The 25,910-nt window shown below is 35.9% G+C and overlaps 1 protein-coding gene across 12 annotated transcripts in view; it reads left to right on the top strand.

Moving 5' to 3' along the window:
* LOC108004719 (uncharacterized) overlaps positions 1–25,910 on the top strand; it is an 86,972-nt gene that overhangs the window by 12,759 nt on the left and 48,303 nt on the right. For 8 of the 12 annotated variants that reach the window (XR_010654728.2, XR_005014902.3, XR_005014901.3 and 5 more), the window contains exon 2: positions 1,947–2,191. The exons of 3 other annotated variants lie outside the window; for them this stretch is intronic. The gene's annotated coding sequence lies outside the window, so the exon portion shown is untranslated. Of the gene's footprint in view, positions 1–1,936; positions 2,192–25,910 lie in introns of those variants that run through there. One more of the 12 variants, XR_011604563.1, reaches the window with a different exon arrangement.

Below are 25,910 nucleotides of genomic sequence, written 5' to 3'. Positions count from 1 at the left end.
AATTGTCTCTGCATGGGTTGTCCCTTAACCCTCCACTTCCCCCCTCCCACCACAACCCTTTAACCCCACACTGGCCCACGCCATTCCTGTTCACTTGTTAAATATTTAAGCTGCTTGGGCGCTTTAGTTTCAATTTTTAATTAAAAAACAAAACAAAGCCAAAAACGAAAACGAAAGGCAAGCTAAAAACAAAACCAAAACGAAAATATATAAACTAAAGAAAGGGAAAAGCGGGGAAATTCCCAAAAAAAAAAGAAATTAAAACGGGAAAAAGAAAACACCGTTTCAAGCACTTAATTGCATTTGGTGTGTTTAACTTGCAGCTGCCGTCGCATAATTATAAAAATGTTGCTCATACGCCGTGTGTGCGCTGGAGCATTTTAAGCGCATTTCATTTGGCCATCTGCAACGCAGCCTTTTGGGGCATTAGAAATATTACACATACGCCGCTTGGGCCGCAGCTGCGGTGCGAATTGCGATCCGCAAATGTCTGCGAATTTCGCAAATGCTGCAAAAATATTTATGGAAATTGCAGCATTAAAGGCTGGGCCAAGGAATGCGAGATGTTATGCGATAAAGTCCAGCTTAATTGGTGGTATTTGCCAGGATTTTTGTTGGCGACATTAAGGGCTTATATTAAAGGATATTCAGGATGTTTCGTAAATATTTGAATACATTTATTGGTCAAGAAATAATATGAAGTATTTAATTAGAAAATATAAATTGTCATACATTTTTTTACCCGCTTTATAAAGTAATTTAAGAAGCTTAAACATACTTCTTCGGATTTTTTGGGCCCAAAATTCAAGGCCTTCTATCATCGCGGATTTTCAGATACTGTCCAAGGGCGACTTGGCTTTTCATTTGTCGCTTTCCCTTTGATTTCCTCCATTTTCCTTTAGCCATTGAGTGAGGCTCAGCTTTCAACTGAAGCTAATGCAAATCTGATTGGCTCAAAGAGCCGAGATTTGCTGTTGAATCAAAGGCTCAAAGTCCATTTCCAAATGTCAAAAAAAAAAAATTCGAGGAAAATTCGGGGGGGAACAAAACGCGCAGCACACTGCTCATGTAATCGATAAACATTATTTGTTGATTTTCGTAATGTGTTTAAAGCGTCATACAAAATCACAAATCAGCCAGAGAATGGCTAAAATGAAAATATATGGACACAGAGAGCGACACTCATTCACTTCTGGCCGTTGATTTTCATTCATGAACCATTTTGTTTAGCATTTTGGGTCGTTTTTCATCGTTTTTATGGCATAAACAAAAGGCATTTTTCGTTTGAAAAATGCATTGGCTGTACGAAATAAAATTAAAAATTGCTTTGATTATTCCTTAGCGCATGTAATTTGCGTGTAATACACTTTTGGCCACCAACATTCGGCGTCGATTTATGTGCATAAATATTTGCCACCTTCAGACGGTGCTTATTATTGTTATTATTATTGCAGTCTCGGGTTTTTAGATCGATGCAGGCAACGACAGCCGCTAAGCAGCCAGGTATTATTCTGGGAATTGTATTTTTTTGGCATCTTATGGAAGTCCATAATATATTTTTTCCAATCTGACATTTGAGATGTGTGTTTAAAACGCCAAGAATTAAGTGCAAGACTTTTTATTGTTCAACGAAACCCGCAGAGATTAATTGTTGCTTTCCTAGTAATTGTTTATAGAAGATACAATTGTAACAACATGTTTACACTTGTATTTAACGACTGCATTAAATTATTGTTACTATACCTTTTGTGTGTGTGTTTTTGCAAACATTTCCTTTGTTCTTTTCTTGATTTCCCTGGCTAAATAAATCATAAATGGCAGATTAAACAAAACGGCAGAGGCAATAAATAAATGTTTAAGCAAATTAATTATGAAATAAATTTAATAATTTACACATGACATGAGAGGCAAAAGTAATGCATTTTGTTGTGTGGCATAAATCATAGATGCACTGAGAAAAAGAAAAAACAATATGAAATGCGAAAAAGAAACCAAGAAAAATAAGAAACGAAGTCTATAGGAAAATACTTAAATATATATAGATCCATAAACAAACCGATTTATATATATTCGAGTTGGGTATTTGATTGATTTGTGGCAACTATCAAACAACAAACCAAAAAAAAAAAAAAAACAACAAAAACAACAACTAGCACAACTACTACCACAACAACTAAAACAACAACTGCGGGTGAGTAGTCAAATAAATAAATAATTAATGAAACCGTGCGCTGCACAAACAACAAAGAAAACAAACAGCAGGAAAAAAGGCGAGTGGAAAAGCCAGGAAGGAAAATTCCAGCAGCAAGTGCATAAAATTGCTCAACACACACACACACACACTAACATTGCATTAATCACCACTAAAAAATCAACAATCAACAACAACAAAATCGTCGTCCTTCGCTGTGATTTATTTATCTATTCTTTTTTTTTACTATTATTTCATTTTTTTTCATTTTAACTGGCTGCAAAAGTATTCGCAACTTTGTGACATGGCAAATATTTGTTTTGTAAGAATGAGTGGGGCCAGCATGGGTTAAACACCGCCCACACACAGCCATTTTGCTGGGAAATGCGGAATTCGATCGGAAAACGATTTAAAACCAAACTCGAAATTCATTTAAATTCATTGCACTCGCCTTTGTGGCAATTTAAATGGAATTTACAAATAATAAAGCCGCCTACACAAGCTTAAGCTAAATTAATTTCCCCCAACTTTAATAAAATAATTGCAATTTATTCATGCGTTTATCATTAAATTAAGTTTAAATTATTCCATTTCGAGATACAACACTTAAAATGGAATACATGATTTTGAATTGCATTTTTAAACGTTGAGGGGAAATTAAATAAAAGTTTCCTGTGAATGTTTTAAATTGTTTTTAATACAATGATTGTTTTTTTAATGGGACTACAAAATTAAATGAATGGGAGCCTTTGTTTAAACATATCGTTGTATTTCAATATGAATTACATTAAAATGAGTTTGATTTAAAGAAACATTTATGTGTTCTTATTTATTTAACCAGACTTTACCATTATATTAAACTGAGCCTATAAAAACGTATCAGTATTAATACAAATAGCTCAAAATAAAATTTTCCGTTGAAATAAAAACTTTTTTTAATAGCAATAATTACCTTGAAGCGTAAATATGGTTTACTTAAATGCCTGTGTGAAAAACGACATTTAATCATATTTACGCTTCACTTTAAAGAAATTCAATAGACATAATTTTTTGCAGAGACAAAAATAGGTTATTGTATTAATCTGTGAAATCTGATTCCGAAACATGTAAATAAATAGGATATATTTGTAATAATTACATTTCGGAACAGTAAAAAACAGAAAACCTTGTGCAAACAACAAGATATTCCATTCATAAGCGATGTTAATTTAATTTGCAATATTTCCTTAGTTGAAAACGAAAGAATCCCTGTTGGCAAAATGTTCATATATTAGACTGTGGTGAAAACAACATTTTGTCAACGAAGTAATGCACAATAAAATAATATAAATAATAAATGAGGCAAAAAGACAGGGAGTGGATGATAATATGCCCATGAGAATTCTGGTATATTATTTATTAATATGCCAAAGACATGTTTCTGGTTCTGTTTTTCTTTGCCACCAGTTACTCCTACTTTCTCCTGCTTTTCCTTTAGCTACTCTCAATTTTAGGTTTATTTTCCCACGAAAAACAAACTTGTTAATGTTGCCACAGAGGACAAGTAAATAAATACACGTAGAGTGGAATTTTCGTGGAAGAAAAGATAACAGACAGGGTGGTATTTAAAGAAAGCAAGCCCCAGTTACATTATAAACTTTTCAAAACCCAGTCCCAATTACTTTCTACGCACCTTTATAACTTTCCCGGGTGAAGGCAAATGAAGTGAAAGTAAAAACTTTTCTCTATGAATCACAGTTTCTTTAAGTTCGTTAACTTTACACCGTGTTTACTACACTTTATTCAGTTGGTTTATAGTAAGCAAAATGTAATGGCTTGCACTTGTTATACAACTAGGTCCTTAAATAAAAAGATGCACTTTACTTAATTACAAGTAAGTTATATAATTTTTTTCCCAGGATTTTTCAATGGGCTTTCAATCTTTTCATATTGGTAAACGAAACCAAAAAGTTACTGATTTTTCTATGATAGGATTTTAATTTTCAATGAGAAAAGTTAAAAGCGTTTTAAAACCCTTGACATTTTTTTTGTCTAATCAAGGAAAACTCTTTTTCCTTATATTATGATCACATAACCGTTACCCATATTGTGTCATTTCTCCGGACCACTTTCTCTTTGGCATTTCCCGTTTTTCATTTCCCAACATTACCCATCAATTAAAGCAAAAAGTGAGCAAAGAGAAATAATTGACAATGCTTTCTTTTAGAACAATCTGTTGACAATCTGAAATTTGTATAATCCCTCCGTTGCAATGGATCTCTTAGAAAGAGATAGACCATTGATAGGAAGAAAGAGAGGGGGCGATAGGCGGCAACAAATTTAATTTCGTAAGTGACTTTTGGCAAGACAGGTGAAGGTGTCTATAAATATAGGCGATGTCGGCATAAATTTCCCTCGGCTAGACTGCAGAAAAACGCACACTCGAAAGAAAAGCAAGAAAAGCCCGGGAAAATCGGGTGGCAAGAAAAGGGGAGGGAAATTCGGGTGAAAAATCAAAGCAAAAAAGGCTGTAAAATAATCAAAGCACTCGCGTCAAATCGAATCCAATGAGAAGACACGCAACAAAACGAGACTTTCACATAAATAACGTGTGACTTTCCTTTGAAAAAGACAAACAACCCCTTTCTCCACCCACCACCCCCTGGAAATTCAAAAACGAGGGCGTGGCAACAGTAGATGGGCCGACTTGTCATTGCCTTGTTGTGCTCGGTAAACAATGCAATAAATATAAAACTACACAACATCAAACTACAAAATGCGAGATGCAAAATACGGACTACGAAATATATGATAGTACCACACAAAATACTCTCGTTCGTAAATTTCCTTGCGCTTTTGGGCTTGTCAGCAATATTTTCCCTCAACGCGCCACGCCCACCCAGTGTGCGCCCACATTTTCTTGGTCGCCATGTACCTCTGGAGGCGGGATTTTGCATTTTCCGGAGAATTTGCTCTCTAATCTGGGGGATTTTATTACTCCATTTGGGTGGAAAATAAATATAAAATTTAAGAAAGGTTGTTTCAAACTGATTTTTTGCTAAAGAGAAAACTGTAGGTGGCTTACAAATAATTATAAGGAATAAAAAGTTCGAGTTAATTAAAATTATGAAGATAACATTAAGATCATAATATTTAGTATTTTTTTCATGTCATATATTTTTTTATTCAGTATTTTATGAACAGTATCATCGCTTTCATTTCTTCTAATTTATAAATTCCTTTGTGCTAAAGATTTGGGCTGAACTTAATAGTAGGTACATTACAAACCATCTAATACATTCAATTCAAGAAAATATCATAAAGATCATAATATTAGGTATTTTTTTATGAAGTATTTTTATTAACAGTATCTGCGTTTTCAATTCTTCTTATTTATTATTTTCTTTTGTTAAATATCAAAACCCATATCTAATTTCTTCATGGACCTTGCAGTCCCTTAAAGGTTTATCGCTCTGTTCATCAATAACAATGGCAACATTTCTGGCTGAAACTCCCAGACTGGCGACTTATTTTGTGCTAAAGATTTATGCGTTTGCTGCACTTAATTGTGTTTTTCCCCCTTTTCCGCAATTCCTGGTTCCCGAGGAAAAGGCTTCGGAAAATCCAAGGACATTCCCGAAACTGCTTTGAAATATGAGCGGCATTTTGTGCGGTTCAGGGCCTTGGTTTTCCCACTCAGCTTTCTCGGCTTAGTTTTTGTTATTTTTTTTTACCAGGCCGCACGCACTTTTTTATCCCTCGTCTTGCTTCACACGCGGCGCCTAAAAAAAAGAAGGAAAAAATTGACACAGAAATTGATTTTTGTGCCTTTATCATGTTGCTCAGCATCCCTTTTCCACCACCCCACTCTTTATATATGTTGCTCGTCACTTTTTATTTGTCTGCCTTTCAATTTTAGTTGTTGCTTTGTTGCCAGATCTGCCTTTTGCCATCCCTTTCTCCACTTTCTTTCCCTGCCATCATCATTTGTTGCCTTGTTGTTCTTACTCTGCTTTCCCGCCTTTTTCCATTTCTTTTTTTTCTCGAAGCCAACCCACGTGAAAACTGTAAGGTGTTTTAGACTGGGGTTAAAAAACGAAACAAACTGATACATTTAAATTAAATTTCTATTGATATTTACATTGATAAATCGATTGTGTACAAATGTAAATTAAAATAAATGCCAAACGTAGGCAAAGCCAACAGGGCGTATGAGTGATATCTACAAATAGGGGAAAACCTGATTTTAGACAAACTTTTAAACTTAAAAAAAATAAACACATGTAATTTATAAAATCTTATTTAATTTTTGTTTACAAAATTAGCAATTTTCAGTCCGCAAAACGGTTTAAAATAATATTGAAATAAAAACAACGGTGCGTATGAGCAATCTGAAAGTAACTTATTACGCATACGCACTGTTAACTGTACTTATATGTGGGAACTAGAAAAATATGAACCTTTTAATGTATAATACTAGTAATATTATATATGTATAATTATATATAGTTGTAAATTTTACGGTGTATATTTTATAAAAAAATTTAGTTATCAGTTTTTTTTTTTCTAATCGATGATTTTAAATTAACAATTCAAGGTAACTTTTAATTTGGTGAATAATGATGATGAAGAATTAAATTAGGTTCGCTTAAAATTTGTTAACTATAAATTCGTTGAAAACGTATAAACTCCTGTTTCAAAGGAAATGTCTAGCAGCTCGTCGAAGCCTTGACCGCAAGGACTGACTTTCCCTTTTTTCGCCCCCATTTCCATATTCCCAACATTGCCGCCCCTTTTTTTTCTGTTGGCCCACATCTCCCACTGTGCCATCACAGTAAATATTGTGGCTTAGAGGATTTGCAGGCGTTGTCGCTGTCATCGGTCCTGCTGTTGTTGCTCACTCGTTATCCTGCCTCCGTTGTTGTCATGTAGTTTGGCTTTTTGAATAAAGACATTCTACTTTGCAGGCTTTTTGCGGCCCATAATCAAAACGAACTTTTTTCCTTGAGTTAGTAGTGGGGGTAATGTGTGCGCGGTGTACTACATAGTACTATACATCATAAGCCTAACTAAGTTATGTAGCGTAATTGAGAGATCGCAGCCTCCATTGAAAGTCAATTAGTTGCTGTGGCGTGGCAAAAAGCACAGGAGGCGCATGGTACACCAACATAAACAGGCGAACAGCTGTTCAACAAGGATAACATGGGGGAAAAAGGAACAAGGATAAGCTTTAAGGCGCTGAAGTTGGAAATACCCTGGCGAGTCAATGAATTGTATTACAACAGAATTAACGTAATGCAGTGGGGGAAGTAAATAAACATTAGTGGTAATAGCTAAATGACTTTTACAATGGTGTCTCAGAAGGTTCTATCGATTGTTGGAAGTAGAAGGCCTCATGTGTTTTGATAAAGATAACATACAGCCCCTTTTCGTTTTTCACTTTCGAGTATTAACATTAAATTCGATTTGTTCATATGTTTATATTTAGTTAAAATACGTTGTTCCCTTTTGAAAAGTAATTAGTTAAAAATGGTATTTCTATAAAGGTTCAGATGATATAATAGTATTGATAAGAAAATGAGTAAACCTAATAGATTCGAGAATACTTCGATTGAATTAAGGCTTCAAGGGTTAAGTCTTTTTTGCTTCGTAAGAAGAAATCAGTTCTTAGTAAAAACCTAAATTACGTTAAGAATATTGTGTAAAAATTTAGAAGCTTACTAGTTTGGGACTTGCAATGATTCTTAAAATTTTAATTGTAGTTTTATAACTATAGATATTTCGTGTTGGAGAGTATCTTTTTTTCAATATTAAAAGAGTTTTTAGGTACCCGCCAAAATATGAAAATGTTATTTGGGCAGAAGAGCTGTTAAAGGGAAAGCAAAAAAAAAGGGAGGAACAGCAAAGAGAAAGTGGAGGCAGCCTAGCAAATTGCATTACACAGGCAAATGGAATGCTCTCACTCTATCGCTCACCCATACACACACAAAGACACATACTAGCCGCACCAACACTCACTAACAAATGCCGACACTCCGTTGAGTTCACTAACACACACCCACTCACTCACTCACTTACTTGCTCACCCACACAGTGACATTCTTATGGCTTCCATTGTCATTTGCAGGCAAAATGGAGGTCTGTATACCGTTACTTTTGACATTCAACAGGCGTCTGAGCGCATTGCCCTTTGTCATCCTCCTTCTCCTCCTCTTCCTTTTGTCTACTTTCCCTGCTCTTCTTCGTTCTGCTTTCAGTTTTTCCTTCTTTTTTGGTAATCAAGCAGGCGTCGGTTGCTCTTTGACATTTGTTCTTTCACCTCCCTGCCACTTTCTCCGCTTTCTCCTCTTTCCCCCTTCTCCTTTCCCTTTGCATGTGTATGTATGTATATATAATAATAACGACATTTGTTGCCCCCCATTTGAATGCCTGACACATATGTAAGACTCTCACACACACACACACACAAATCGAAAATCGATAATTTTGTAGTCCTTTGTTATCCAGACAACAATGACCCATAGATATTAATCGATAGCATTGAGTGTATGTGGAAAAAAAAGCGCAGAAATCAGAATAATTGCAGCATTTATCTATAAAGGATAATTGTATGGCCCCTCAGAATAATCGATCAGTTTTGGTTGAAACGATTAGCGATTGGTATACAATTACAATTAAACACAATCTGTTATCACTTTTGCATTTATCGATAGGGGTAATTAAATCGTAGGCGTAATTATTTGATGCATGAATCAATGGGGTTAATTTATCGATTTAAGTTTGTTACGTAGTTAAGGAACAGTTATAAAAACTATTGTCTAGAGGTTAATTTGAGAGAATATTAAAGTTTTCTTACAAAATCAAACATTGAAATATATTTGATAAGTTGGATTTGCAACAGTTACTGATTATCTTATTATAAAGTTAATTAAAAAGATCTCCCAATTTGCTTTTCACTACATAGTTATTTCTTTAATTAGAGCTCAAATGAATAGTTAACTTTAGATCTCTTTGAAAGCTTTTTATTGAAATATAACGGAAACCCTTTTCCATTTGCTGGATAGTCGTATTTCGTTTGCAATCATTTTTCGTTTTTATTGAAATAATGTTGGAATAAATTCCCTTGCATTTGCCAAAGGAATTTTCACAGATTATGGGCCGATTGATTGCGAAGGGCTGCACTAATTTGAGGCAAATAAACATACAAAACTGCAGGCATTCATGTGTCCTTTTCTATGTTTACATAACATATTTCCATGTGATGATGATAAATTTGCAATCAGCTTAGTGCGATTTTCAGTTTGAATTGAAAATGTGAAAAATTGCCAAAGTGCATGCTATAATTTAACAGCCATTGGCAATTTCGGTTTACTTTTGGTAAGCCAAAATTAAATTAATCTATTCAAACCAAATACATGCTCAAAACTTTAATTATTAAATAAATATTAAAGAGCGTTGTATGTTTAAAGCATGGAAAGATCCCAACAAAATTAGAAAAAACTTCCCAAATAAACCTATGACTTTAAGAACATCATCTGAAGCAGTTCACATGGCCCTAAGGTCTCCCTTTATTTTTTAGGAACATAGAGTTTTTGTAATTCAATTTGGAGCCTGGAGAAAGAAAGAATGGTTGTTAGGAGGAGTACAGAATTGCGCATTTGTCTGGGTTTTATGCGAGCATAAAAGTGAAAATGTCTTCAACAATAAAATGCAATAAAAACATTTTTTTTTGCCTTGTACTTTCCGCTGATGCGACAATATTTTTGTGAGCCACAGCAACGGTCATTAAAGTAGGCCCAATGGGCGGTCTCTATGCGTGTGTGTGTGAGCCCTTGTCCATAAAGCATAAACTTATGCTGTTTTGTTTTATTTCCAGCGCAAATTGTTAATAAACCATACAAAATATAAACTGATTGCCGAAGGGCGGACATAAAAAGTTGGGCGCGAGTGTGGGTGGCTAGGGGGGATCAACTGTAAGCACACTCGTAGAAAAGTGTCGCACTTGAGTGAGATTATAAATAATAAACTTATGGGTAGGCAGCTCGCAGGCCGGGCATGGGCATAAATAAAGTAAAATAAAATGGGAGAAAGCAAAAAGCAAAGCCAAACAAAGCCCGAGTGAAAGCAGGATGTGGAGAAAGTGGGCAAAGGCGGGGGAGGGGAGAAAGCCCAGATAAAGGACGACAAGAACATGTCCCTGCGTTTGTCCCAAGATATTGCGTTTGACATTGTAATGAATATTAACGCCCACACACTTGCTGCCAGAAAAGGGGGCGTGGCAAAGTGGATACTACACTGGGCACAAAACATCACCAGAATCGGTCAGTAATACTCCCATGCCTACACCCAAAAAAATATAGAACGAATGACTTGTTTCAAGTACTACAAAAATACTTGAAAAAACTCCCTAATTACAACTCTAATCACTCTAAATATTTGTCTTTTCTGATTGCATTTTACATTTAAGAACAAATGCTTCTTGTTTCAAGAACGTTCGTTTTAAAAAATTTCAAGAACGATTCGGTACGTTTTCAAGAACGTTCGCTCTCACATTTTTTCTGGATGCAGAAATCCTAATATTGTTTAGGGTTGTATCTTGTTATATTTTATGAATTTAAGCCCCATTTTTTATTTTATCAAGCATTTTTTACCAGTGCATAGAAAAGGCGAGGTGTTAGACAAGCAAGCCCCTTCAAACTAGCGGACCTAACAAAAGCTCTTAATATCGCTAAGCGAAACAATGCCGCCAAAAACAACGAGAACAAGACCAGCTACACAAACACACACAAAAATCCACAAAGGGGGAAAAGGGAAAACTTAATGAAAAATAAGAAGAGGAAGCCTGTGGAGGATGAACAAACTGAGTTTTGTTTACACTGAATGTTGAAAAGTTTTACACAACGATATCTAATATTTATCAGCGAAGTTTTATCCGGAGCCGATGAAATGAAAATTTCATAATTATAATTAAATTCGCAAAGTCAACAAATTGCTGTTGCATTATAAGCGGGGTAATAAAATGTAATTAATAAGGGGTAAACAGTTTAAAAAGCTTATTTTCTTAAAGCAACAACCATTGTTAAAAGACTTCGAACTTTTATAAATCAGTTTGCTATATGAAAATAAATGTAATATCCTTAATTGAGATAATAAGCCATTATTCCCCTGCTTTTATATTCTTAAAAAAATATTTTAAAATATTTGCTTTAATTTTCATATGGTAGACCATTTTCTTTCCAATTGCTGATTAATAGGAAACCAATTGGCCTTACAAAGTGTTTACATATTTTGCATAAGCGCCTTGAATTTTAAAATGTCCTGTGAGATAAATTGCTCTTGATTCGCATCACGTCGGGGTCACCAATTTAAAGGGGCAATCCCCTTCACGTCACACAAACCACACTTCAGCCAATCTCTTTTCTTTTCTTTGTTGGCATCTGCTCGAATATCTCCATTATGCTGTGGAAAATTACAAGGTCGATTACGATTGCGATAACGATAACGATAATGCGCTAGCATCATTGAGTTTGCTACGCCCATTGCTTGCATAATTAGCGAGAAAAAAAATGGAGAATGGAAGGGAGAAAAATCTGCAAATAGCAAGAAATGGGATTTGGTCCAGCTCCCATGAGCATTTTCTAAAGACCTACACTGAGAGAAAGAAGTTCTTATTTATTCAAATTTATATCGATAACATACATAGGTATATTAAAAGAAGATTTCCAATGGAATGACCCAGTTTTATACAGTCAAGAATTTTTTATTAAATGTTTGTAATATAAAAATGTTTTAAATTGAGTTCGATTGCGATGTGAATATAATCTAGTTTAATGTGTAATTTCCGGGATATTTTCTCCCAGTGTGGCTAATAGAAAATGATATGCAATGGATGGGTTCCCAAGCCCCCTGAAAGTAATCACATCCTTCCTGTGGTCGCGTATCGAGAAACGCTCTCAGCGAAAGTAGCTGACGATGAGGGAGTGGTTCAAAGTGGAATCGTGGATAAAGTGAGTGGGTGAAAGAGTGGGTGGTAAATTGGTGTATAGAGTGGGTGGAGTGGATGGGCGGTGGGTGGTCTAGATGATAGCGTGAATTTGACATTGTAATCTTTTTAAATCGTAATTAAAGGTTAAATCTTAATTAAATGTGCCAGAGGTTTTTGTATTTGACTGCGGGGTGAATTCCCACAGATTAGGGCAACAAAAAACTCGTGCAAAATTCGGGAATATTGGGGTAAAATTGTGTGTGGGTTGGCAGACATTCCGACTTTGGCATATAAATCCAAACTTATCTGCAGTAATAAATCAGTTTTAATGCGTTTCTTCGCCATTCGCGCCGCTTTTCTGGCCAAGACAATGCCGGCGGTCGCAAAAATAAGGGCAAAAGGTACTGGGCGAAAAAGTCTTAACGGATTTGTTGCCTACAAAAATGTTGGCTTTATGACCTTCAAATCGGATCATAAAATGAAAACGAGTTGAAATATCCATAACGATGATGAAGATGGCAGGCGGCAGTGGTAATAAAAAATGGAGATGGCAACAGCTTGCCGGCATCTTAAAAGTTCGACAATCGTAGAAGTATTTTTTACTCACATTTTAAATGTATCAAATTATTAATTATCTGGACTAGGACTTTTTTAAATGACTTAAATGATTTCAAGTACTTAAATATAAGTTATTATATACAAGCTTTTTATGAAGTATACATTTTCAATTTAAATTTTTAATTACTTTCTAATGTAAAAGGCGAAATGCAGAGAAAGTTTTCAATAAAAATTTGTACCCCTAATTGTACTTTGCCGCAAACTTTCTACCCAAATTTGGTTAAAATTCCCAACAGATTTGGGGAAAAAGGGTTTTTCCCAAGGACTTAGCATGAATTTTCTGAATGGTTTTTCCTACTCCGTTTGTAATTATTTTCATGTGTATCAACATTTATTAGAACAACTTTGAGCGCGACGAAAGTTGGGCATAAAAAGCAAATGTTGCGAAATTTGCTCGGCTCTCTTCCTCTTGCCCGGCCCTTCCGTTCCATTCCGGTTCGTTTCGCCCCATTTCGTTCCTCGTTGCCTTCAAAATTAACGCAAATTTTGTTTTTTGTTCTCCGGGCTTTGGCAAAACTTTTGAAATTTTTATGACGCAAGTTTATTTTAAAACTTTCTGCCAGCCGACGCCAGAAACAGCAAACAAAATAAAATATAGAAAAAAAAACAAGGAGAAAAATAAGGAATAAATAAGTTGACAGCTGATTCCCGCAGGCTTTCGAGGAGCAAAACGGCAGACAGGGAAAGTTGCTGCTCATTGTTTAGCAGTTGATTTTTTGACGCACTTTCCCCGGCTTATTATGTGACACACAAATACAAATACGAAACACACTCACACACACACACATCCTGTGTGTGTGTTGTTGGGGAAAAAGGGGGCGTTGGGCGGGGCTGTCACACTGCCAGGAGAAATTGTAAACTTTTTTAATTAAGGTAAAGGAATTCGCACTGTCTCCATGCTCCAAACCCAAAAAAGCTCTCCAAATCGATTCCGAGCAGTTCAGCCCAGTTTTTTGTTTTTCTCTGCCTTTTTCTTTCTCTTGGCCATTTTCTTCATCATCTTGGCCAATTCCTGGGAGAGAGTCCTTGTACTTTTTATACACACAAGCGCGCACACACAACTTCAAGATTATTTGCCACTTTCTGCGGCAGAAAATGAAAACGATCTGGGGAGAAATTTTAATAAAATTTTAATTTTCAGCTCAGCGAGGACTGCCATTGCTCGAGGGGCCAAAAGAATTTTCAATAAAATGTTTTATGGATTCCTCTTTGAAATTTTATGTTTGCTCATTTTTTGCCAACAAACTCTAGCAGCTTATAGACTCTGCAAAATTAATGGAAAATATCTATAGATAGAAAAGTTATATATATACAATAAAAGTCAAACATTTAATAAATGGAAAATGCTTAGAAGTTTAAATACCTAATTAAATAATTGTGCAATGGTTTTCCATCAAAATACTATACCCATTCAATCTATTATACAGTTAATTTTCCTCTTAATAGCATAATTTCTGGCTTAAATGCGTAATTACAGTCGACAATTTGCAGATGCATTTGAAATGCCTGCCCTTTCAGATTCGGAATAGTTACATTTAATTGGTAAATGCCTGAAAGCGTTGGGAAAATTAGAAACCAGAAACTGTCAGTTTTTCAGCCGCAAAATTGTCAGGCGATCAAATCGTGCTATCGGAATTTTTCGGTTCAGGAACTGAGCTTTTTGGGGCCGCGGTAATTAGGGGTAATATGTGTGAGTTCTGCAGCTGATGGCCAGAAATTAGAAAGAGACGGGTAATGGAAGGTTTGAAAGAGACAGCAGGCGCGGGTGTAAAAGAGATAGAGAGAGAGAGAAAGTCATGACAAATGAAATGACACTTAGCCGTGCAATTTTGACAGCGTTTTAATATGCAGACAGCGCTCAGATACGAGCTGCATTTGTATCTGGGTGTGCATGTGGAAAATCTGACATTGAGTGCTCCAAATAAGAGATGAATCTAGCGTCATCCCGTTGCACTAAAATTGCTTAATTCTGGACCTGGCAAACTCTAAGAACCCCAACTAAATTGCTTAAATTTCTAGTTAGTAACATATCTTTAAGCCTGACAAACTGGCTAAAATTGTACCCCTCCCTTTTTCTCTCTGAGCCCTTTTTATAGGCCACATACGCAAATAAAAACTGGGCAGTTAAATTAAAAATTCAGGTTATGTCTGAGATCCTTTTGCCGGGCATTGTCCGGGCCAAAGGGAGAAAAAGAAACAAAAATGTACGACAAAAAGCAGGAATGGCAAATGAAGGCAATTCTAAAAATAGGAAATAGCTCTGAGGGGAAATTCAGTTCAGTTAACGCACACACACAAAGGGACACACTTACGCACAACAAGGCGTCAATCTGTCGTCAAAGTTGACGGCTCACTAAAAGATACACCAGCTAAAAAGATACATTCAGGAAAAGGATGCGACATAGAGATACTCCGTGATGGGTAGAGTAAAAAGCCACAATAAAAGGCACCTTACTCGATATTAAATAGATTTTATTTTGTTTTAGTTTTAGAAATATTTCGAACTTACAAATAATTGTTTTCCCAAGTGGTGATATTTCTTTTACAATTTTGTCTTAACTCTTATAATGAAAATGAAGTAATGAGCATGCCCAGTGTTTTCTTCACCCAAAGGAAAAACCAACTTAATGCCAAGCCAAGGAGAGCTGTAAAACTACACAATATGTTGCAGGGCGCGTATCTCGCAGATACAGATACATTCGCCGACGCCATAAACCAATGTCCTTTGTCCGTTTTCCATGGTTGCAGAGTGGACTTTGTAGTCATTATCAAAGCTTCTCAGTGGCCTGCTTGTGCTCCTTGCTCCCAACATCCTGGTCCTTGCCTTCTTGTATCCTTTTCGCAGTATCTTTTCCAGCAATTCATCTCGCACCCAGTGCCTTATTCATTTCGCCATCGTATTGTCCTATCTGGGGGCTTAAACGCAGACTGAAACTGTTGACTGTTGTCCTTGGTTCAAAGGATTTGCAGGAAGATCAACTGCAGCGGTGACTAAGACATCCTGAGGGCCAATAAAACTGAAGCTTTACCCAGCTTATTGTTTCTATTTTATCTTGGTTATAAGTAGGCTGCAAGACATTTGCTAATTTTCCAGCAAACACCAAGGGATTTTCCTCGAAAAGCAGGGATATCATATTGAAAAATTGAAATAATTGTCAAATTTTTATTGAATCTTTAACAAATTAAGTTTTATTAAAGTGTTTAATTGTAGATTTATAAATTGTTTTGTTAATCACTTTTAACAAATTTCCATTCGTACAAAGTTACAAGCCAAGATTAGCATTCCACTAAACTAACTTACTTTGATATTTAAGTATTGAAAAAGTTTGAGAAGCATGGAAAAACATACTTTTAATTAATGCTTTAAAAGTTTAAGATAATATAAATAAACAAGCAATTTTTGTTTATGTTCCTTTTCCTCTGGTTGTAGACAAAAACGAAAACGAAAGTAACTGAAGAGAATCCAAAAATATATTAAAGCAGATACATTTGATTGGCTAAAAGCTAACTCGTATAATTAGAGAACATGCAGTTTCTTCTAATTATAAATCCTTCAAATTTAGCCAGTGGCCAGAAACATAATCAGGCCAAATCAAGCCAGGCAATCTCTGTTAACTGCATTTTAATTAGGTTTTGGCCACGAGGCGAAAGCTTCGTTAGAGGCCAAAAGGGTTGATCTAAAATTCACTTTCACTCGCCGTTTGTATAGATACCTAATTACACCATTCACTGGGTATCTATATCCTTTAAATTTTCACAATTTTCGCTTCGATGGGGAAAAAAACGAGTAGTGAACTGCGCGCTGCTCAATAATTCAATAAATTCCGACTGCGAAGTTTGATTTTGTTTGCTTTCACATACATAACTAGATATGTATCACTTTCTGTGTATCGTGTATCTGTGTGTTTTCCTTTTTCTGGTTTATTTTTTTTTGTATAGCCACAGCTAACATTTCCATTGTCCTCGACAGATCCATGGCAACTTTTTCCGCTTTATTTCTATTTTTCGTTTCGGTTTTTGTTCCTGAAGGGGAAGCTGCTATAAATAAAACTTTTGGTGATGTTGCGTGTGCGTCAGTAGCACTCCACCTCCCTTAAATCCATCCCTTGAAAGGCAGTGGGTCAGTAGCGTCCACCCTCATCAATTATTATTTTGGGGAGTTAATGCCACATACGTGTACGTAATCAAATTTCTAGCGTGGGTTCTCGAAGGCAAATGGAGCACAACGAATTGCAGATGCGCTTTTTGAGTAAAGGATGTAAACCCTTTTTAATAAAACAGCATATTTACATTTAAGATAAGACAAACTGGCATTTAAATATAATCTAAAATATAATAAATAATTTTTAATCTTAAAAAAAAAGAATTATAATATAAAATAACCATATACTGCAAGCCAAAACATATTTTCTAAATACATTTTAAAATATTTAGCTCACAGTTTTTTGCGTACTTACTAAAGGGCAAGCAATATTAACTTGATTTGTATTCACAGCATAGTAAACAAATATTTATCCCTAATTATTAAAATGTAACCAATTCAAAGACCTAATTTGATTTTTCAAACGAATTTCATTCCACAGCAGCTCATTATTAATTGTCATAAGCTTCATTACATTACATTAATTAAAGTGAGTTTTTACTTTGGTTTTCCCCCTTTTTTTTCGAACACCTTTTCCCCATTACTTGGAATCCGCGGGGCGCAGTCAGTTGACCTCTTGAAGCGCTCTTAATCCACCTTCATTCACCTTCATCTGGCCTCCCCCCACTTTTGCCACCTTTTTTCGCATTAACTTAATGAGTAAAATAACTCTGTGGAGTGGCCGTGGAAATGATAAAGAGAAAGAGCGAGAGTAAATTAAAATATAATAAAAATTTACTTTTAATTATGCTGTAATAAAGATATTCTACTTGCTTCTTTCTGCCATATTCATCGGGTTTTTATGCAACTGCTGCAGAATCAGCGGAGCATAAAGCTGAGTAAAAAGAAATCAGGATTGGGCCAATATGAAAGCATTTATTAATTGGTTGGGTCAATTAGGGGGAAGAGAAAAAGGGGGAAAATGCAGCAAAGTTTCCAACAAAGAGGCAATGGGTTAATGGTTATGTGTGTGTGTGAAATGTAAGTGCCAAAGGGGGCCAACAAATTAAAACAGCAGAAAGCCAAGCGAAATTATTTCCATGCCAATGGGTTTTCAATTTGATTTCATACTTACTTTTATTACAGGGTAACAAGGGGAAAATTTAAGGGCTGCGGGCTTATTATTATTTGAAATTTTCAAAAATTAGTATTATTAATCCAAAATCTATAGATTACTAGGGATTAGCAATGTTTATAACAAACTAGAAGAATAGGTTTCTAAATTCCTTCTCTAATTTTCTTTGCTCCACCTACCTTTAAAAAAACGTTCCCATTAATTTTGTACATTTTATAGGGTTTTAAAGGTTATTAACTCCTGGTAACACTAAATCCCTCATCACCATCAATTAACGCTTTTTGGCGAGTGCGGCTACCCTGGCATTTTGGACCCCCTAAGGGAGCAAAAGGCGTGGATAAAAAACGTATTTTCAAATTGATTTGGCCCACCTGCTGGTGAATAATTCAAAGTGGACGTAACTATTTTTTATGGCTCCATTGAAAGCCCGGCCACGCCTACCAACTAGGTCACCCAGCCGCCCACTTGTACCACCCTTAACCTCCCCCTCCCCCCCCTCGCTTGAAGCATTGACCTTGCTACATGGTATATTTTATGGGCGGCCACATGAAAAACCGCAGTAGTGCAATTTTTTTAAACCAAAAAAAAAAATGGCACACAGACAGCCTTTCTCATTTCTCTTTCTGTCCAAAAAAGAAAGTAGTATTTACATTGCTCTATGTGACTTCCAATTCTTCCATCTCCCAGACTTTATCTCTTCATGAAATATTGTCTAGGCCGTCTGGCCTACTGGCAACTCAATCAAGTCAACGCCAACGGTTGAAAGTATCTTAGAGATACGGACTCAAAGGGGGGCGTGGCATCATCAGGGGGTTAAGAGGGGCGGGTCAGTCGCTGGTCAGTTGCTGGCAATTAATGGTCATGTGTTGGCAGGCCATTTAACTAGGCCAAGCTGCCAACTTGCTTGTCGGGCTTATACTCACACATAAAGAAAATTATCTATAACTTCAAAAACTTAAAAATAAAAATTATCACACATATAAAAAGGTAATAATTCTAGATCACCCTTAAGAATATATATCCAGAAACTTGGTAGAAAAAATAATATATATTTAAATAAGTTCATAAAAGACTATAAAACTTTATTTTAAACATCCAAGGATACAGTTTCTGTCCAACAAAAACAAACAATAACTTGTAATATTTTATTCCGGAACCCCAAAATATTTTTTGCAGTGTATCCTCCCACTCCTCGAACCCTTCCTCGATCTGCAACCATCCATCCATCAACGGGCTTTATGCAAAAACAGAGACAGAAAAAATAAACTTTGAGAGAGACAGAAATTCAATTAAGGCTCTACATGTTGGCCGAGTGTTAATTCTCGAAAATATGATACGTTTTCTAGCCAAAATTGGTTAGAAACGGCTAGTTGTGCGCAAAAAATGACATGGTTTTGGCTAAAAACAATCAAAATTGTGAAAGAATATTCAAAATTGGATATTATTTACCTACTTTTGGCGTATTTAAATCTTATTGATATAACTAAAACAACAAATATTGTATTAAATCTGTCATAAACTGCAAATCTTTGCCAACCTTGGTAGAATCCTATCTAGAATTGATTGTTTATTTATTGGTTGGCAATATGCACTTCACCGATTGATATTAAAAAACTTATTGAGTTCGGCGAAGTTCAATCGTTTTGGCAGCCAATTTCATTTCTCTTTGCCAAATTCTGTTTATAATTGGCAGGGATATAGCCCCACTTTTTCATGCACTCTTTTATACGGATATAATTTGTTTGCCTACAAGGCAAGTTTTAAGTTGGAGCTGCGGTCAGAGAGCTGGTATTGAATTATTGATTGGAGTTTCATAAATTTAATTGCACGACCCATGGCCGACACCAAGTTATATGCACAATGCATTGAATGATTTAGTTTTGTGTGCAAGGAGTGTTATTTTTGTTAATTTATTTGTTTGCCTATTTCTTTCTGGCGACAACCAAACCCCTTCCCCCAGTTTCTTGTCAACAGCGTTCGGTTTTTCAATTTGTGCGATTCATTAAACATATTTATGGCCACCTGTCCGGGGCCCGACCGCAATGCCAATGAAAAATAAATAATACAAAAATTATTAAAAACAAGCAGAGTGCAAAAACCGAGCGACGGCAGAGCAAATATTTTTAATTTCCGCAAAAGGATCAAGCGGGGATAATGCAGCGTCCATAAATAATGATTGGCAAATTATGAAATGGCCAGCAAACAATTGGCGATGGCCAATTGCAAATGGCCAGCCACATTAATTGCAAACAAAAACATGGCGAAAATCAAAAAGAATTTAACAAAAGAAGCTCAGTTATGTTGGAATCTGTTCTCAGATACCCTGAAAAATATTTATAAAATAATTTAATTGGTAGTTAATTGGACAAATAAATACAATAAAATTTTCAACAAATTGATTTAATGTATTTCTTTTTCATCATTTTAAAATGTTTTTTTATAATCTAAAAGAAAATTTAGTAGAGCATATAACAGAGAGTATAATTTTTGCTGTATGCTTATGCTTTTATTTTGTTCTTACGATTTGTTTATTCATTTATTTTAATTTATTAAGTGAGGCTTGGTGACTTTATGTCATCAAACTTTGTTTCAGTTTTCGTTTGCAGGGACACTTTACTTCCAAAACTAAGTTCTAAGTTTAAGCAAACTAAATTCAAGAAAAGACATTTTCATTTACTTTACTGATTCCCCGATTGACTCACTTTGTTGTCCAGCGAGTTCCATTCAATTAATCACTAAATACAAATGTAAATAGTTTGTTTGCCGCTCAATTAAAAGGCAACTTGTGAACAGCAACGAAAAAAAAAAACACAATTACCAGGCTGGCAGTTTCAATTGCAAAAGTGCCAAGAACGTCCCTTTTTCACAGGCCCAGCAAAAGTCCATTGTTTGCGCGATGTAAAAACATTTGACAAAAGGTAAAATGCAAATTGCTGAGCCATCTAATAAGGCGCTTAATGCAATTAAAGCTGGAAAAGTGAAATGAAAAAATAAAAACCAGGAAAATTGTGGACAAGGGGTGGTGGCCATAAAACAATGCCAAAGTGGCCAGATAAAGGCAGATACAAAGCGAAACGGAAAGACAAACAATTAAATGGCCGCCGGCTGTCTGAAGGGAGGCAAAAAAAAAGAATGGAAAACGCAAAGTGAGCAAAATGAAGACAAAATGGAGAGTAGCATGTTTAAATGCGGTGCTTTCCCCTACTTTTCCTCGGGGTCATTTTGTTGGGGAGTTTATCAACGGCTTTGATCTCGGCCGTCTCGCCGCCCACTAAGAATTCGGACCGACGCGTTCTTGACGCCATTATCAAAAACGGTTTTGCCCACCAGACTTTCTGCTAAACTACCCACCTCAGTTTGGGGAAAATGCAAAGATGAATTTTGTTGATTACATAGAAAAGCTGTAAGTAAATGAATAAATGAGTGTGGATTGCTTGATAAATTACTTGTTATAATAGGGATGAATAATATATTACAATATTTAAGCGGACTCCATATTCCTTGGCTGCCATAATAAAAATAAAAGTCAGAATGAGGAATGTCATACCTCGTCGAGCTCGTCGTTTAATTTCCAATCCATTGGCATTCAAACCTAGAAAATATTGAATTTTGCCATTTTTCGAAAAAAAACATGATGAAATTTGGTCAAAAATTAAATTTTTCTAAAAGTGATGGAGATCGATAGCAATTTAAGTAAACTGCTTAAAACTGTCGGTCTTTTAGCTGTACGCCTTGATTTGGGTAAACTACGACTGAAAAACCACTAAAAAATTAGTATTTTTACCAAAATCTGAATCCCAAAAAAACCAAGCTTACAAAAAATGAAAAAAATTTGCCAAAAAATAAATTTTTCTTAAAGTGATGGGGATCGATAGCAATTGAAGCAAACTGCTCAAAACTGTCGGTCTTTTAGCTGTACGCCTTGATTTGGCCAAACTACGACTGAAAAACCACTAAACAATGAGTATTTTTGACCAAAATCTGAATCCCAAAAAAAACACTTATAAAAAATGAAAAAATTTGTCAAAAAATAAATCTTCCTTAAAGTGATGGGGATCGTGGCAATTGAAGCAAGCTGCTCAAAACTGTCGGTCTTTTAGCTGTACGCCCTGTTTTGGATAAACTACGATTGAAAAACCGAAAAAATCCTGCTACTACCAAAGAGTTTCAAAATCGAAATTTGATGTTTTTTTAGAAGCCGAAAGTTATGGAAATAAATGCTTTTGAAGTGCTTGTATAAAATATTTTAGTTTATTATTGAGGCATCGTTTTCTTGGCCACCTTAACTGTTTTGCATTTTGTCGAGCTCTTTATTATTATTTTATTCCCATGTCAGAGGTAACATACAATGCAGTCTGTTTATTTTTTCCCGTTCCTAACCTCTTCTTTAACTTCCTCGCTTGTTTGTCAATTTGTTTAACCAAATATTTGTTAGCCTTTCGTTTGGTCATGTTTTGGAAATAGTTGCAGACTGTCGACATGTGAAAAGGGCGAAAGGAGGGAGGAACCAGAGTTCCGGCAACTCGGAGAAATTCCAGTGTGCTAAACGTTGGAATTTAAAGCGCAAAGTATGCCATAAAATGCGAGATAAGTTGGGAGAAGGTCATGGCTAAATACTTTCTAAGCGTAGTTATAATAACTGACTCGTTAACATCATAAATAAACAGGGATGCCAGATTTTTGCTTTAGGGAAAATGGAGATTTTAAACTATTTTTACGAAGTTCTAGACCAAAATATTTAGTTATAACAAACTGTAGTGTTACTATGCTATCCTAATATTTAAAGCTTTCTATAAATAAAAGGACACCCCCTAAGGTCTGTAATTTAAGTGTGATTATCCGGTAAAAGCAATAAAACAAATAGCTTCCCCTGATAATGTTGAACCCCGATTCAGTATAGACTTGCTATTTATTACTTATGACATTATTAAGTGCACCAATAAATAAGTTGCGGATAAATGGAACAAATTAACGTTTGATATGCGAGCTCATCAGGAAATGTCAGTTATCCTTAGTCCTTAATCTATGTCCTTCCCGCTCTGCAGTCTCCAAATCCGCATATCTGTCTCTTTCTGAGCCACAGTTGGCTGTGCAACCTATTCAAATATTAATTCGCATATAAAAGTCAGTTGGACAAGGCTCCATAAAGATAAATATCTAAATAGCTAAGTAAATGCAGGTCCTTAGAGGCAGCTTGGTTAGTGTTTTGTGGGGGTTGGAGGGGGCTTGAGAAGGGTAAGATAGACGGAGTTGAAGAACACACAAAAGCCGCAGAAGCCCGATTTCCAGTGGCAAGGACAACGCTCCTTCAGAAGTTAAGTGCCCGCCACAAAATAAGCCAAAATGTGGATGGTGGAATGCCGAGAGCAGGAGATGATGATGCACAAGACAACTAAATTTGCTCGGTAGTGCAATTATTACTAATAGGGCTAATAAGCACGTCTTAAGTGCCCCACACACACACACACACCCACGCCCAGAGTCGAAAAAAAAATAATGCGATAAACTCGATTAAATTTCGTTGGCCATAAAAATGCGCCATCATCACAATTGCAGAAGCAGGAAAAGCTGGAGCAGGCATGAATTGCAGTTTAAGGATACCACAACCACACACACAGACTCCACACACACACACGCGGATAACAACGCACACAGGCACACCTAAATTTGACCATTAAGGTCACCACAATGGCACGGCCCGTCAACGCTTGATGATGATAAGAATGATAAAGGGCGACCACGTGGGTTAGAAAGAGATGGGCAGTCCAAACACACAATCTAACACAGTAAACAGGACCCCACAGCACACCCACTATCACACAGTCGGGGTCATAACAATAGTAGTGTTACCATGCCCTTGAAATAATTTAGTGTGACCTTATAACTTTCTTTTTTTAATATTAGTAGTTATCTTATTTCATTTATGACCCAAGGAATGATATTATAGTTGTGATAACATTATCAACCTATTTTAATTTGTAAAATGAAGATATTAGTGTTACCATGCTGTCGTTTGAGTAGCAGTGCCATAGTACAGTGTTACCATGCTGTTGATATCTTGAGGGATTTTTGGGAATTTGTCAATACTTTATTGTTTAAGAATAAAACAAATACATTTTCTTTACTTCTTCTTATTATTTCAATCCTCAATACTATTGTTCTGACCTCAGTTGTCTAAAGCGCAGTTGAACAACAAGAACAACAAGAGAAGCAGCAGAAAGAACTGAACAACAGAAGTGCCTTTAAGGGAATTTCAAATATGCATGAGCCCAAAGAAAAAGTCAGAGAAACCCAGGCAAGGAGGGCCGGAGGACCGGAAAAAATAAGTGAAAGGGGGGCGAAGATGGGCCAAAGGGACTGGGAGCGGGAGAAAGCTGGCAGGACACAACAATACAGCGGCAAAATGAAGTGAAATACGTATAAAATAAAAGGAAACCCATAGCACACATACCCACAAAGCACAACGCAGATGCCGGCACTCACACACATGCAGAATGGAAATCTTGGTGGCAGGAGAAAAAAAGAGAAGAAAATCGTTTCAATATGATAGGTAACGACTTTCGGATACTTTCTATGAACAATAAATAGGTATTGATTGAATTTAAATAAATTTCATTGCTTTCCATTGAAAGCAATCAGCGTCACAATGGGTATATTTTTTTACATAAAAAGTAGATTTATTTAAGTCGCTATAAAGAAGTTACCCTATTGTTAATACTTCTGCGCTTTTGTAGATATAACTTTCTCCAATTTTTTAATAAACCACTGTAAATTATCGAAAATACCTTATTGTCTAGAGATTTTCTATGCTCTTTAAAATCCATAATATCGTGAAAGCTTGTGCATAATTTATAATTGTTTACAGGCTTCTTAATAGCCAATTACCAAAATCAACTACTAAATATTTAATGTCTTAATTTATGATCAAACTGAGCTCATTGCTGAAGGGTCCTTTGAAGATTTTAATAAAATCATAAATATAAATGTATTTAATATTGCTAAATAAATGGAGATATTTTATTATATTTTTATTGACATCGACAGTCTTTGATGCCCTCTTCCAGCCAAGATTCCCGGCTATTGAATATAATGAGCTGATGGTGGGTGGAAAAATGGGTGGCCCCGAGGAAAGTTCTTCGAATGTGCCATATGACACATAATCAGGCTCCTTTGGCCACCCAGCAGCTAATGTCCCTCACCCTTTGGCTATGGCGTTGGTTTTTGGGTTTTTGGTTTTCGGGTTTTGGGTTTTTCGGGTTTTTGGATTTGGCTTTGAGGGTTTCTTTTTTTTTTTTTTTGGCCGGAGAAGTCCTTGCCCGGTTAGCCGCAGAGCCCAACCCAAGGGGCAGCAAAAATGTTGCAATAAAAGAAAAGTTAAATTGTAATAAAGCACCCTAGGGTGAGGGAGAAAGTGTGAGGGAGAAAGTAGGTGGCGGGTCTGGGAGGTGGAACTATGTAAAAGCCGCGAAAATAAGAAAAGTTTCTGTGTTGTGCAAGGGCTAAACAATTTACCCTGTCTCCCGGTTAGACTTAACCCCATTTTCCTAACTTTTCCCTGCCATTTGGGGACTGGGAACTGGGAATTTGGGGATGGGGCGACGCACTGCGTCAAGGATTGTCAGAATCTCAAATGGCAGTTGAGACAGATGGCAGGACATTAAATAATTGAAGGACACGAATTAAATTAAGTATTGATTCAAAGTTGAAGGGGGTTAAAGCGAGCGAAAAGTTTTCAAATGAGCTGGGAAGAAATTAAACTTGAATAATCACCAAGCTTAATTAAATATGGATAGAAGATCTTAATGATGCTATCCTTGAAGTTGAGAATATTCTAATAGTGCCGCAAAAATTATAATTTTTCAGTGCTTTCCATAATTTATCGAATGCATATGCATGAGTAATCATGACAGACAATTATCAT

The sequence above is a fragment of the Drosophila suzukii genome, chromosome X, assembly GCF_043229965.1.
Source record: "Drosophila suzukii chromosome X, CBGP_Dsuzu_IsoJpt1.0, whole genome shotgun sequence".
Classification (NCBI taxonomy): Eukaryota; Metazoa; Arthropoda; class Insecta; order Diptera; family Drosophilidae; genus Drosophila; species Drosophila suzukii.
The sequence above is the reverse complement of the archived record's forward strand: the minus strand, read 5'-3'. Positions and strand labels throughout refer to the sequence as shown.